This window comes from Pseudopodoces humilis, chromosome 1, assembly GCF_049639895.1.
Source record: "Pseudopodoces humilis isolate 2021_Gansu_Grassland_sample_001 chromosome 1, ASM4963989v1, whole genome shotgun sequence".
Taxonomy (NCBI): Eukaryota; Metazoa; Chordata; class Aves; order Passeriformes; family Paridae; genus Pseudopodoces; species Pseudopodoces humilis.
Window position 1 is genome coordinate 62539749 of NC_142200.1, and position 15512 is coordinate 62555260.

Genomic DNA, 15512 nt, shown 5'->3' on the forward strand with positions numbered 1-15512 from the left:
GGCAGAAGAGGAAATTTAACTTCATACTTTTCCAAGAGTGCAGAAGTTATGGAAAACGTTTTCATAGCAGCTTCAGGCAGAACCTAGAACAGTGGGGTTTATTCCCTATTAGAATTTTTTTTTTTTTTTTGAGTGAAACAATGCTGAATATTTGCTTTTAGGCATAGAAAGGAAACAGACATCTGAGAGTTTTACTGGGTTTGTATTTCTAGTTTGGCTTTTGTTTTTTAAATTACTTAACAAGGTCTGTCATACCTCAGAAATTTAAACTCAGGTGAGCTTGTTTCAAGACTGTGGAAAACAGTTTTTGAAACATGTTAACATTGTTTTTAGGTATTTCCCCAAAGGCTGCAGCCTTCCTTTTGAATTGAGGTTTTACTGAGATGAAAAGAAACTCTCTCTCATTGATCCCCATAGGAAAGGCATTTGTCTTTGAACTCTATTTTTAGAGATGTTTTAACACATATTTACACTTGGGGGGATATGGATAAATGTAGTTTTGTTTAAAATTAACATGTTTTTGTTTACTTTATAGGCAGGTAGAGTTCAGATTTTGTACATGAACTCAGCTAACATATACACCTCCTGAGAGCCAATGTTTCCTTTGAAGAATTTCTTTCTCACCTGCATGCTCCACCCTGCTGGGCTAAGCGTGGCAGATAGGGAAGAAAGTTTTTCCTTGCGTTATTATTACACCTCAGAAGTATCATTCGAAATAAGGCTTCTGAAATTGATAAGAGCTGTGCTAAATTCAATTTTTCATTCATTTTATATCTGTCAACCACTAACTTTGTAGAATGAGCCTTTTACTTTTACAGTGGGACAATGTAAAAGGTTTTGACCAACTTCTATGAATCATCTTCATAGTTTCAAGATTCAGTGTTTTTATTAAGTTTTTATCCAATTCTTCTGAAAGCTCATTAGCTGCATACCATATCTACAGTTTGAATTAAAAGAGCTATACCATATTGTGACCCCTCTTTCATACTGCTCTGATAGAAAAGTGAACCAGGCTATAAATTTTTAAGCTTTACTTGTTGAACAGTAGGACTGAACTTTCATACCTAAGACTTATCTTTAAAGGAAAGGCAAAATTTATCATGTAAGATCTTAACATGTCAGGTATGCCAGCACAATTTCCTCAGTGGAATCCTTTTGCTTGTGATAGGAGATATTTCCTGGGAGGTAGTTCCCTCCATGTGCACAGCCTACAGTTAGATTCCTCATAACTTCAGGATACATTTACATGGAAAACTTCTTTTGTAATATGCTGCAGGTGTAAATTTAATGCATCCTTTCTAGTCAGGAGTAATTTGCCATGTCAGCAACTATTAACGCACTGTGAGATTAAAGTAGACAGAGAGATCCTTGCAGACTGTGAGATCCACATGGAAGTCATCTATTGTGTGATTCAGATGCCTTTTACTGTGTACAAATGAGCTTTCATAGCACACAGGTTTCATATGCTGACAGCAAGTATATGTGGCCTCTGCCGTTAAGTTTACTTACATAAACACACAGAATCCCACTGTTGTGTGATAAAGGCCAGAATGTCTTAAGTGAATTAATAAACTATCTGTAAGTTAATCTAGGACAGTAGTATTAAGTCTTGCTTTTCACTGCAAAATTATTCCTCTTAGCAAAGGAAGGAGAGAGGAAATGATTTTTAGAACATCAAGCTCACTTCTACTCCACTTGTTACTCTAGATTAATAAAATACTTCCTACTATTTCCTAATCTTGTTCGTGGTCCTGCAGCTCTGTGACCAAAGCTGCATTTAGGCCTATGTCTATCACTCTTTGGTCTTTTTGGTAGTCTACTTTCTGCTCTTCCATCCTTCTGCAGCACCTATGGACAACAGCAGTTCACTCTTACACCTTATTTTGTCAAGGCAATAAGCCCCTTTTCTTTAACTTTTCATCAGTTGTACTTTCCATTCTTCCAATTCCTGTAGCAGTCTCTTCTGTATTTTATTGGTGTAATTCATCTTCAAAATTGACAATTGGTATAATATATTGTATCCAGAAATAGCTTGTCTAATACATCAAAATATTATATTTGTATAGAAAAGAAAAATCAATAGTTCAAATTTCAATTGCTATCCCATTTCTGCTTTGTCTATCTCTGAGATCAACTGATTCTTTTTAGATTAGATTGCATATTGCTTTCATTATCATTTTATTTTCTCTTTTGTGTTAAAACATTAATGTCAGTATGAAGATACTCTGTCCCAGGCCTGATTCCTGGACATCTTGCAACTTCTGCCCAGGTTCTAGTTCTACACATTACTATCTCTGCTTTCATTGAAGTATTCACTGCACATCACAATAACAAGACCTCTCTCCTGTGCAGGATTGATTAAACATGTTTTTCAAGAATGTTTGTCAATATGCAAATTTAGGAAGTTACTGACAAGCCAGTTTGAAGTTAATAGAGTGATAGTATGTCAAATTCAGCTCACATGTGTCTGACTGTAGTTAAATGCCAAAGATATTCAATATCAATTCTCATTTTTACACTTACTCCTGTCTTACTGCAGGAGGGAATTAGTAAAAATACGAATCATGAGACTTCCCAACTGCTAAGATGGAAATCATAAAGTAAAAGTTCTGTAGATGTGCAATAGAAACTGATGTCAGTATTGAAACATCAGAAAGAGAAGGAACAAGCCAGCCTTTGGGCTTCCACCAGTAAGAGACAGGTAGTAAAACAGAAGTGAATCATGTTTACTTACTACAAACCATGAACCTAGTGCCTTCTTCAAAGATTTGTATGGTCACCTGTTCTTTCAGGCTTGCCAGGTGCACAGTCTTCACTGATGGCATTTTTTTGCCCCCTAACTATTTTGATTTATGGTATCTTCCATTATTTCAAACTGTGTTTTTGAGAAACTATTTTCAGATTTTTTTTCACCTTAACTTTTTCTACACTTGAGCTCCTGAATATTCTGGTCCTCCAAGATTTTTTCCCCTCCTTTCCACTTTTTAACACTGCTGTTTCTGTTTACCTTGCACATCTCCCATTCTGCTGCAGAGTAGCAACTGCCAGCTGATGAATTGTAGCTGCAACGCCAAGCTGTGCTCACAGTTTTGTACCAAAGGGCACAAAAATTACCAAATCACTGATTCAATGAAACAATCAGGTTGGGAAAGACCTCTGAGATCATTGAGTCTAACCAATGACCAAAGATCATCATATCAACTAAACCATGGCAATTAGTGCCATGGCCAATCTTTCCTCAAACACTTCCAGGATGACTCCACCACCTCCCTGGGTAGTCCATTCCCATTTCTAATCATTCTTTGAAAAAATTCTTTCTGATGTCCAACCTAAACCTCCCCTGGCACAGCTTAGAACTTTGTCCTCTCGTCCAGTCTTGTTACCTGGGAAAAGAGACTGACTGTCACCTGGCTACACCCTCCTTACAGGTTCTTGTAGAGAGTGATAAGGTATCCCCCTTGAACCTCCTCCACACAAGCCCAGCCCCTTCAGCTGCTCCTCATTAGACCACCAGCTTCATTGCTCTCCTCTAGACTCACTCCAACACCTTTATATCTTCCTGAATTGAGAGGCCCAGAAGTGGATACAGGACTCAAGGTGAAGCCACACCAGCAGCCACAGTGCTGAGGAATATAGTACAGTGTAGTATAGTAGTGTACCGGTATCTCTGTATAAAGGTATTCTCACAATTCACTCCAATTTGTGAAACTAAAGCTGCTGTAGGAACAACTGGAAATGTTACTGACACAAGGGTCCCTGTCTCTGGTTGCAGGACATCCTCTGAATGCAGTCCTCAAACACTGTCAATGTGCATTAATAAACTAATGAACTGACCATGCCTTTGTGATGTTATAGCAAGAAGAAACAATGAACTAACCCTGCTTGAAATTTGTTCAATAAAAATGGAAAACTGAAACTACCCATTTACATCAAGAATATTTTAAAATATGTATGCATTTGGGAAAGTACTTCCTCTTGTATTTTGTAGTTATTGAACTAATGAATGAATGTATCTCCTTTACTAATTAATAAATTGTCATCTGTTTGGCCTGATAGCAGAGTCACTTCTTATATGAAACTGGAGAAGAGTCTGTTCCACACCAACATTCAAGCTACCAGCACTTTTGCTGTAGATGGTATCTGGAAAACATGGAGGTAAATGTCATGGGGAAGGGCTGATGGAAGGGGTGGGAAGGGGGAGCTTTAATGAAATGACCTCTTTTGTTCCTGTATTTGTACTAAATACGCCTGGATATAAAGTAAACTAGGAAAAGATGTTCACACTGACTAGTGAATCATCATGCCAAATTAAAATAGGACTTTGAAATACAAATTTTTTGTTCATTTTGCTTGAAGCTCATAACTTCTGTAGAGATTTTATTGAGTAAATGAAGGAGAATCAAGAAGAATCAAGACAGAAATAATTCTGTGGTTCAAATGAGCATAATGTACACTACGTTAAATATTTTTTTTTTGTTTGTTTGTTTTTTAAAGCACTAAAACAAAAGTAGATCAGTAGGATTGGAAATGCATTTTACTGGTGATGTGCACTCCACATACAGCTGCATAATATTTATGTGTCCACTATTTGCTTATCCTATGTGATGAAAACCTGCTGAAGTCTCAGATTATCAAAATAGGAAAAGCTTCTGTATAATATGAAAAGTAAATTTCAATCTACATTGTTCCCTGTGTATTTCTTGTAAAGATTTCCAGTGAGGGATAAAAGAAGCATGCAGGATCTTGTCAACACTGAGTGTTAACAATGACTCAAGAACTCAGTATAACATTAATTAAAAACAAAACAAGACAAAACAAACCTAGATTGATGAGATACAGAAGACATTGGCAGCTATGGAAGTGTCTCCTATGATCTAGGGTAGTTGTATGATACCAATGTTAGAGGCATTTCTATTGACTCCCTAGAGGATTAAGCATGTTCTTCCAAAGGTTTGCTTAAGATATATTTAATAGGTTACATTTGATTTTTTTAAGGTGTAGAAAATCAAATATGGATTTAAAGAAATCCATATTAATACAGATGCCAATCAGTTAACTTATGTCTCCATAAAGCTGCATGAAAGATTTAAAATTATTCTCCAGGGAATTCCTTTTAAGTTAAATTCCATAGTTTCATATATGTGTTTTATGACAGCTTCACATAGGCCCCATCACTTGGTCTTTACACAAAAATGAATACAATCTCTACTTTGTGCATATTCCTTACTGTTTATTTTTATTTTTAAGTCAGATTGAATGTAATATATTAAAAACACTTTAATCATTTAGTTATAAGAATTCACTCAATAGATTTTTTTCCCCTCTTTTTAATAGGACTTTCTGAACAGAGTTCTTTTGATCTCCTTGACTGCTTTCTATATTGTAAGTCTAATCCTATATTTAAACATTTTCCTACATTTCATCAAACACTCTGATTTAAATTTTCCTTAATCTAGCTAGTCATATTAATCTACTCCTTCACTCCATATTGTAGAGCATGTCATTTCCTTTTAAAAATAAATAAAAATAAAAGTGGCTAATGAAAATGACTACTACAACATATTTGAAAATACTCCACAATTTAGCATCACAAAAAGTGAACATTTAAGAATTCTAAATGCCACCCTAATTAAAGGAACCTTCCTTTTAAATGTGCTTTTTTTCACATGCATAAGAGGCCTTATTCAAATGAAGGGGAAGACCTTTCACATACATGAGGCTATAATAGAGAGCTTAGCATAACTTCTACCTGATTTTCAATGCAAATGGCAGAGGAGAAGTTAGTGTGTTGATGCAGATTATGGTTTATCCTTCTCACACACCACAGAATTCTTCACGCTCTGGAAATATTTTGCTTATCAGTGAGAAGCAATGATCAACACCTCGCACCCCCAATCCCAGAGAGACTCAGAAAGTGAGATCATCAATATTCAGATACAGTCAGATTCTCACGGTTCCAGACTATTAATTTGCTCCTAAACTGAAGGTTTACTGTACAATTCACAGTATAAACATTTTACTGCTACATATAAAATATCAGAGTGATTAAAAGGCAATTTAACAATGTTAGGTTGCTGAAAAGTGACAGACAATTGGTATTTATATGCATTATATGCAAGGAGACTGCTTCTTTTACTCTCCATTGAAAAAATTTAGTACTGTAATTTTCATTTGTTCAAAAAGCAGAGTGTAGAAAGAGATTTCTATGCCTGATATGGCAACTCTTCTCAAATGATTATTATTATTATTATTCTCAAACTTAACAAGTGCATATATTTTTCACAATCCCTTAGTCAGTTCCTGTATTTACTTTCTACAAAAGCTTAAAGTCACTGCTCATGTCCCACAGAGGTTCTCCTTTCTGAGAGAACAGGCACTATTTATGACATGACAGAGGAAAGAAGCGAGCTACGCACCACAACCCAGAACCCAAATTTATTTGGATTAGCATGCCTGACAGTGCAGGAGCAGTGGCATAGTTGAAGAGGGGAAGTATATGTTTGGTGTGCTGTTTTCATGAGGCTTTCTAACCATCTTGCTGGGCTCATGTAGCTCTAGCATATCTTTGAAAGAAGTGAAAAAGAAATCAAACAAACAAACAAAAAAATCGTCTTCACTCTTCAGGACAAAAATTTGCCCCTTTCTGCTGATGTCAGTCTTCTCTAGAAAAGCATGGTGAGTTTTGAGGCATATCTTTGCTTAGCATGTCACAGTGATGGCATTGCTATTTTTAACATTAATTCAGGTATTTCTTCCCCTGAGGGGAAAGTCTTAAGAAATTAATACTGGAGATCATTCTGCAATAGACTTCTTACATGTTTCTGTTCTAGCTTTGTATGTAGCTTTGTGGTGGGCTGATATAAGGAATAATAACCAAGTGTTAATAAACCTATTAAAAGTGGACATCTTCTAGAACTAGCCTGCCACCAGGATCTTCCATCTGGATAGCAAATCCTCTTTCAAGTTTTCCCGGAAGACAAAGCTGGGTCTTGGAAATAACTAGAGAAGAGAAGAGCACTCTTTTTCCAGCTCGTCCAGAATGCAAAAGCAGAGTTTTTGTTTTCAAAAGTTTAAAATAAAATATTCCAAGAGCTTCAGTACTTTTATCAAAACATGGAATTTGAAATTATTCAAAGCAGGGCTCTATGTGTTCTCTATGTGTTTGAAAAGCAGAGATTTTGTTTAGTTGGTAATTTAAATGAGGAGAAAATTGTTTAGTCAACAGTTTTCATGGTGGCTATGAAATTTCTGATATTCCAAAGGCTCACTTGGAAGGGGTCCAGAAGAACTCTAACTTGCAATTTGGTATATTCAGTAAAGGTCATGGAGACCGTGTTTTGTGTAACAGTGGTGTGAAGAAGTCAATTAATATATTTTTGCATCTCAGGTGCATCAGACACATGGTGTAGAAGGTCATAAAATGGTGTTCAGGAAAATATCAACAGGGTGTGTAGACTTTCCCCCCCGTATGCCTGAACCTAACACTGTGGTGGTTTCTTCTAAATAGAGACCTTACTGCTGTGCTTTCTGTCTGCGATACTGCAGTGATACTGGATTGCTGTCCTCCCATGTTATGCCAGTTAATGACCTAGCATCTTTTGGATGTTAGAGGTGACTTCAGTTCCCTGCAATCTCCTTGGTGAAAAATTTTGTTTTTCTCTAATCCAAGTGCCTCAATTCCTCTGGATTTCCAGACACCACTGAAATACTGGTTGCTTTTTTCCTATTTGTCCTGCTGCCTCTGAAGTTGCTGAGAGGAAAATTGTGCCAGTGATGGGCTCTTCTGACAATCCTGCTCTAGGTAACCTGTGATATCTACAAGGTCTTTATCGTATGTCTTCACATGGTTTTTATACGGTTCTGGAAGATTTGTTTTCCTCACACCTAAAGCTTCTTCCAAACAAACTGAAGTTAATTTGCCTACACAGCTGAAGAATGCAATTTTTCTGGGAAATGTCTAGTATGTACCTATAAAGTGTTGAGTGGTTTTTCATGATGGTTAATTTTATTTGCGCTGCCGTCTTTAACAATGTAAAAACACATCTGAAGTAGCAGATCCATCTTCTATTTTGCATCTTACCATTGGTAGCTTTAATACAACTTCACAAATTTGCTGAATGCTAGATGAGATCAGGCTAGGATGAAAATAAACTAACTGAAAGACAGCACTGAGAATGCTTTTTGATTGATTTAAATATCTAGAGAAATAGTTCTGGATATCAGAGAAGGAATCTCTGGATCAGCTAATTGCATTAGATTTTTAAATGGTTCTATGTACATTCAAACTGACAAAGGCTCTTAAAAATCATTATTTATGCCCTTCTATAAATTCTTAGAAATGCATTGCAAAATACTCATGTCAAGTAGTAGGGCAACATGGTTAAGATCAAAGTCTCTGCAGATTTCTCTGAGAGCAGAACATGTCCCTTTAATTTTGTAACTTTCTTTATATGCAGTGGGCTTGTTCCTAGAATTACTGTCACTTCATGTATGGACCAAGCAAGCACTTAAAATAAATGCTAAAATATATCTATCCCAAATCATTAAGACAAGGTCCAAAGAGTCTTAAAAATGCACCATTTTGTAAAGACAGCTAAGAGGATTTTCAGTGAGTATTAAAAATGTTGTACAAACCCAAGACTCAAACAATCATCCCCATTCTTTGCCCCACTTGTAAATGTAATTGATTCTTTTTAGTAGGCCTGTGGACTCTTAAGCTGATGTCCTGGCCCACTAGTCATAATGGAAATTATTTTCCAATATTTTTTTAAAAAACAGAAGAAAATACAAAAGAAATGAAAAAAACCCCCACCATTTATATTTAAATGAAATTCAATGAAATTTAAAATTTCATTAATTTTCACATGATGAAAGGAAAGATTAGAGTTATGAACAACATGGGGAAATAGAGCATAAAAGACCTGAGGATTTATAAATGAGTTTCTGAGGTAAGACTGTAAGAGTACAGTACTTAAGCCTCTCACTCAGTGGATGGAAGTTAGATACCTGTCCTTAAAACTCAGCCAAAACCAAGACAATACTGTTGCCTCACCTAACTCCTAGGATTTTGCAGGGGTTGAGCAGCTGGTTGTGGGTTTCAAGCTGGTTTCTTCATTTACGACCAAAGGCCTGAGTCCTGCCCTCAGGTCATGTATATAATGATCATCTATTAAAACATGCAAGGATAGCCCTAGGCACTGATCTGCAAGACCATTTTTTTAGACAAAACACTGGAGTTCCTATGTATGACATCTTCATGCATTCACAAGCACTCCAGGAAAATACTTTCAGTGAGGTAAGATTTAGAGTACACAAATGCTATTTCAATCTTTGCTTTCCTGACTTCTCTAAGAAGTCACAGAACTGTAGAACCATGGAATATCCTGAAAGGACCCATAAGGATTATCAAAATTCAGGTCCTGCATAGGATATCCCAAGAATCACACCATGTGTCTGAGAGTGTTGTCCAAACTTCTTGAACTTTGCCAGGTTTCATCCTGTGACTGCTTCCCTGGGGACCCCATTCCAGGGCCCAACCATCTACTGAGTGAAGTGGGATGTGGAACCCTGCTGTGCTTTATATATGCGATATCATTCCATAACTGTCAGCCGCAGTGATTATTGTACCCTACTTAAAAGAAAAACACTGTCTTTAAAAAGACATATCAGTATAATACTGCCATAGGACAGTAGGACCTATTCACTGACTCTGGGTGTAATTTTTTTTTCAGGAACTTCGTCATATCCACATATGGTTCTTAGTGCAGCATTCTACATTTGGATTTTCAATTTAGCTGAAGGATCTATAAAAGCTTGTGTTGCTCCAAAACTCCCAATTGACCACAGAGAAAAGGCAGCCCAGGAGTATCAATTATACTTGTCAACTGTAATTTACACTTTCTAAAGGACCTGGCAGATCTCTTCTTTCCAGATGCTATAATAGGAATAACGTATGCAGTAAGCTGAAAAATTAATCTTAATAATATTGTTCTTCAGTAATATTTTTCATTTTGATGGAATGCCAAAAAGATTTAGATGTTACACAGAAAAATCTGTTTGAATATCATTTGTAGAGTGCCTCATAGTCAAACAGAGCCAGGGAGAGAGAAAAAAAGATGGTCAAATAGCTGGAGTTCTGAAAAGCTGAAATAATTCTGAAATTGCCATTGTTTTTATCATCCTCTCATTCATCTTGTATGTTTTTCTATCTCAATCTGTTGTTTGTTCTTAGTTCAGTTTGCAAGCCATTACGGGTAAGAGCAGCGACAGTGCTCTATGCTTGCCTAGCCTGATGGGAACACACATTTTATGTTCCTCATGCATATAGAGACTGAGGTTAAATAACAAAGCAGTTTAGCATGCAGCCTGGCAGGCTACCCTCTCTAGCAAGAGGATATGCTCTTCTACCACTCCAGCTGACATGGCTTCAGCATTGTTTTACAAAGACATGGCTTAAAGTATCCTGAATTTCTCTTGAAATTTTCTTGCCCATGTCCTGATCAGACATGTTCTGGACAAGCCTATGAGAAGTAAAGGAACTTTAACCACAGGGTATGTAGCTGGGAGCAGATTTTGCTAATGACTCCTGTAGATTTATTACTAACAAGGCAGATGTATCGGCAAGACTGAGTGATTCCTTGGTCATGGAATTTAACTCTTGTTATTAACATATTCTGGAATGCCAACTTTTAATTTGTAAATATTATGTTCCTAGCCCTCAAGGTGGGGTCTAGAAAACCAGATTCAAATCTGTGGTGTTTTCAATTTTGTTAACAACAAGCATATTATTTTATAAAATATAATAATAATAAAAGTAATATTTTCTGCCTACCTTACTCTCAGTCATCTCTCCAGGTTGCAGCTTCCTATCTCCTTTTTCCCACAAGAGGGAGTGAAATTTTATTACATAGCTGGTGTTTCCAGCACTGCTGGTCCAAGAGTAGGACAATGATAGGGAAGAATGCTGACAAGTGACTATGGAAATACTTGAGATAAATGGCATATGAGAAAACAGCTGCAGGAAAATGAGAATAATTATATTCTTAAAAAGTAAGAGAACTAGTGAGTGAAGAGGAGGTTAAAGACAAGTTCAGAGGTGTATTTCTTTAGCAGTATTTTAGGTCCTAAAACTTTCCTACAGTCCAAGAAATCCAAAAGAATCCCCTTAAAAAAAACACAACTATGTAAATAATCAATTGTTTTGCATGCATTCAAGTCCAAGCCATCACTTTGTACATACTTAAAATGGAAATTAGGAATGGAATTGTAAGCAGATAAGGTGCTGATGGATTAACCTTTTCATGGTATTGAGGCACACTTGCCATTGCATATGCAGCGTGCTGACTATTAAAATGGTGGTCTTGAGTATCATGATGTACCCATGCCATAAAGTTTTAGCTCTTCACATGGAGAAAAGCAGCTCTGGATTAAAAGAATTAGAAATACTGTACCTTTCCACACTCTCAGACAGCTCAATTTTAATTAATTATTGCAGCTGCAGTGTTTGGCACCAATACATACTCGTAGGCTCGTTGAAGTCAATAAAACTCTTCAAGGCCAAAGAGTACCTCACAACAAATCTTTTTCCAGGACTGGGGCATGGAATTGTTTTGAAGCACAGCAGCTGTGTGAACATTATAATTAGAGCATGTCCTCATTCTGCGGTCAAATTCAAACAAATATATATCCTCCTCTTGACTGGGCCTGTTCCTACAGGCTAGTGCACCAACTTCAAATCATTTGTCAATTATGGCAAGATGCACACTTGCAACTTGGTCTCACTTTAGACACCTCACTAAGGTTACGATTCAGATTCATGAAATGTAGAGACCTAGGTGACCTGTAGTTAATGGACAGAGACCATGTCTTCCAGAGGTGATTCAAAGCAGCTGCTCAGAACTTCTTAAATGCAATGCTATGCTAAAACTGGGCTGATTGGATACACCCTGTTCAAGACCATCTAACCTCAAACAAGACAAAGACTGAGGAAAACAGCTTGAGATGGTGGGCAGGGGAGACTGCTCTCTGAGAATTATGATGATTCATGGTGAACAGTTAAAATTAAGTTACTAAGAAAATAACAGTGAAATTTGATTTGGAAAAAAATTGTGTTAACCATACAGAATAAAAAAAAAATTATCAAAAATATTAGAAAAAGGCAACATTTAAGTTCATAAGTTTGTTTTTAAGATTTTCAGGGAAAAAGAATTACACACAAGATTTTCCAGTAAGCAGAAGGAGAAATGGAAATAGAGAATCATGAACGACAGTCATGGAACTAAAGAAAGAAAAGATGTAAATCTAATTTTCAAACAAATTTAAGGAATGCTGAATGCAACTGAAAGATAGTGAGCCTTCTTAACTCAGTATCATGTGGAAACAGAGGACCTATTGCCGAGCAATCTTACTGAAGACATTCATGTACATCCATACTTCAAGCATGAATAAATTCAGATTAGGGTATGTCAGGAGCATGAAGCACTAGGAGGCTGATTAGAGATCTTTAGAGCACTGAGTATCCTGATTTCAAGAGATGGATGGAGACTGGAGTTTGCAGAGCCTGGTTGGTAGCTATGCCTCTGTTAGAGGGTAGGGCTTGGGCTCCAGTCCCTGCTTGCCTAACACAGCACACCACCAAAGGCCCAGTCTAGCCTACAAGAACCTCCTATCCTCCCTACTGCATCTTTATGGAAACTGGGGTAGTTACACCAGCAGCCAAGCAGAGTTTCTTTAGCCTGGTAGCTTTTCAGCAGGTTTCCTTCTACCAACCCTTCCACAACCACTCCAGCAGAAAGAGGGACCTGGACTGAGCTCAGCATCCTGAAGTGTCAGCACTGGTTTTTTCCTAGTACTGTTTCTTTCCTTATCCCCTGCAACTAGACCAGCAGCTGGCATGCATGGAACAAATGCAGCTATCCACCTGATCTCCTGCTACTCTCTTCTCTTCCCCATAGCAGTCACCCATGTCAACAGGTACATAGGGGAATAAATTTCTTGGTGACAGCTGATGTTGGTGCTGTGAAAGGAGAATTTTTGTTTCTTTGGAAGAGAATCTGTAGTGGGGATTGAGATGGGGAGGGAATGGAAGACAGTGTTCCAGATATTGCAGCTGCTAAGGCTGACTGATCTTAATCTAAGCAACCGTATACTGAACATAAACATTTCAAATTTCAGAGTTCCTTTTTCTAGGTGTCTTGACACCAATTGGGAGTGGCAGCTTCTTGTTCCTTCTCTGTCATCCAATTTCGCAAGACAGTCTATTCTACCAGAAAGTTTGTGGTATGAATTCTGTATCCCCATAGGCCAGGGAAGACACTGGAGAGAACAGGGGTCTCTCCTTTAGCATCTTTCTTTCTAAAAGTCCACGCACTGACAAACTGGAATTAACAGAAATATTCCATCTGGTTCTTGCTAATCTGAGGTACCTGCTCTAGAGAGGTGCAGATATTCAAAGTCATCTCTGTCTTTTGCTCATAAGCCCAAGTCATGTCCTTTAGTCCACAGGCCTTCCCCACCATCCTTTGAAAAAGCTGAAATTGTGCACTGGTTGGATAGAGAATGTATATATCAAAAATAAGTGCTCTGTATCTCCTTGCCAAGATGCCTGCAGCTCCCTATTGAGACACCTAAGCTGATGTCCCAGGCTAAAGGGGATCATTTCCATTCTCAACATTGGCATGCAATTTTTATTTTAAGAAATTGCAGCAGTGGGTTGTAATGCCATCCCATTAAAATTTAGGAAGGAAAAAAATGCAAAATACTTTTTATCATGAAATAACTTAATCTACTGATACAAATATGGTTGGAAAACAGCTTCAAGTTTTGTTTTCCCTGCTTTGGAATATAAACTCCTCCATCTTCCCTCTTCCACATCATGGGCAAGTATAATAACCACTGCTCTACAAAGTCAGGTTGGTTTGGTTTTTTTTTCTCCCAGCCTCTCTTGTTGATGCTATTCCGCTTCACATAAATAATTAAATATTACTGTTAAATAATAAATATTAAATAAATGGGCCAGAGAGAGAGCAGGAGAAATCCTAGCACTAAGATCTTTCTCATAACATTTTCATATATTTTGTTGGGATTTTTTGGGTGGAACACTTCATTTTTTTGTCTGTATTTCCAAAAAAATATAATTATGAAAAAAATGGATTTAATTCTTTTTTCCTACCATTTGTATCATAAGTTTACCAAGCTGAACATGAGTGCATATGGATGTAAACAGTGTTTATGTTTCAAATCTCAAGCAACAAATGCCAGAAAGTGTCCAAATTAATTATAGTAGAGAGAAGAATTGTAGAGGTAGGCTTATTCCAAGTTATGGTCTGCCTTTTTAACTAGTGCTACATTTTACTGGGAGAGTTTTCTCTTCTGTGTGCTATAAACATGTATTCATGTAGCTGTCTAAACAGAAGGTGCACTGAAATAAAAAAAAAAACACAAAGTGATGTTAAACTCCTGGAGCAGCTGTTGAAGTGGAAAATGTTTGCAAGTCCTTGCTCACCTTGCAACCCTGAGAATTCTTCTGCTTTGAGAATATTTTTTCTCCTTCTCCTTAAAAAGCCCAACAAACTAATAAATATGTTCACCAACATTGTCTGAGTAGGCAAATACCCATCATGACACATGAGACCAGATTTTGAGCAGCTTGTAGAAGGACGTGGAAACTACAAAAATTGAGATATTAAGTGCTTGATGTTCAGAAAAGAAAACAAAATAAAACAGATGTAACTTTATTTTCAGAGATTCATTTCTTCCAGAAGTGTAAGCCACAGACTTCCATATTGGTTTTCTGCATTTATTATAATGAGCTATTTTTTCTCATGCAAATTTCAGGATACTCGGAAGAGAAAATTTGAACTGATTATTTCAAAATAAGTTATTAGAGATATATTTAACAATATAAAAACCTAACTACTGCATGAAAATTTGTGTTTATTTTGCTCAAAATATTTTTCATTACTCTAACTGATTTCACTATTCTAGCTTGGATTTAGTCTTTGGACATCTTTACTGTGACTTAAAATTTGCCATGTGTACTGTTCATTATAAACTGAAAAATGTGGTTTTGGCATTTATTCAGCCTTCAGACCCTTTGTCAATAGAACCTGAAAGCAAATATTCAAATAGACATGGACTGATGTGGTGGCTGATTTGGTTGCACAAGACAGGGATGCTGTGAAACAATGTTTGAAGTTATTCAAGCTCACATTAGGTATTACTAAAATGCAGTGAGCTGTTCTGAAGAAGTACCTGCCATTTTGGGCTGATTACTTGCAGAGGTTAGTTTTGAACTAGAGTGGGCCTGTGTCTGCCCTGTAACCAGGAAATGGGGCTGTTCTGGTTTTGCTTCGATCCATTACCAAAGCTTGTACAGTAGGTTTGGATTCAAATCTGTCCCTCTTCTTCAGAATGAAAGGCTTTAAGATAGGAAGTTTTGTTTTCCATATATCCCTCTGTAAAAATATGTATCAGAATTAAAACAACAAACTTGCTCCTCAACACAAAGGTTA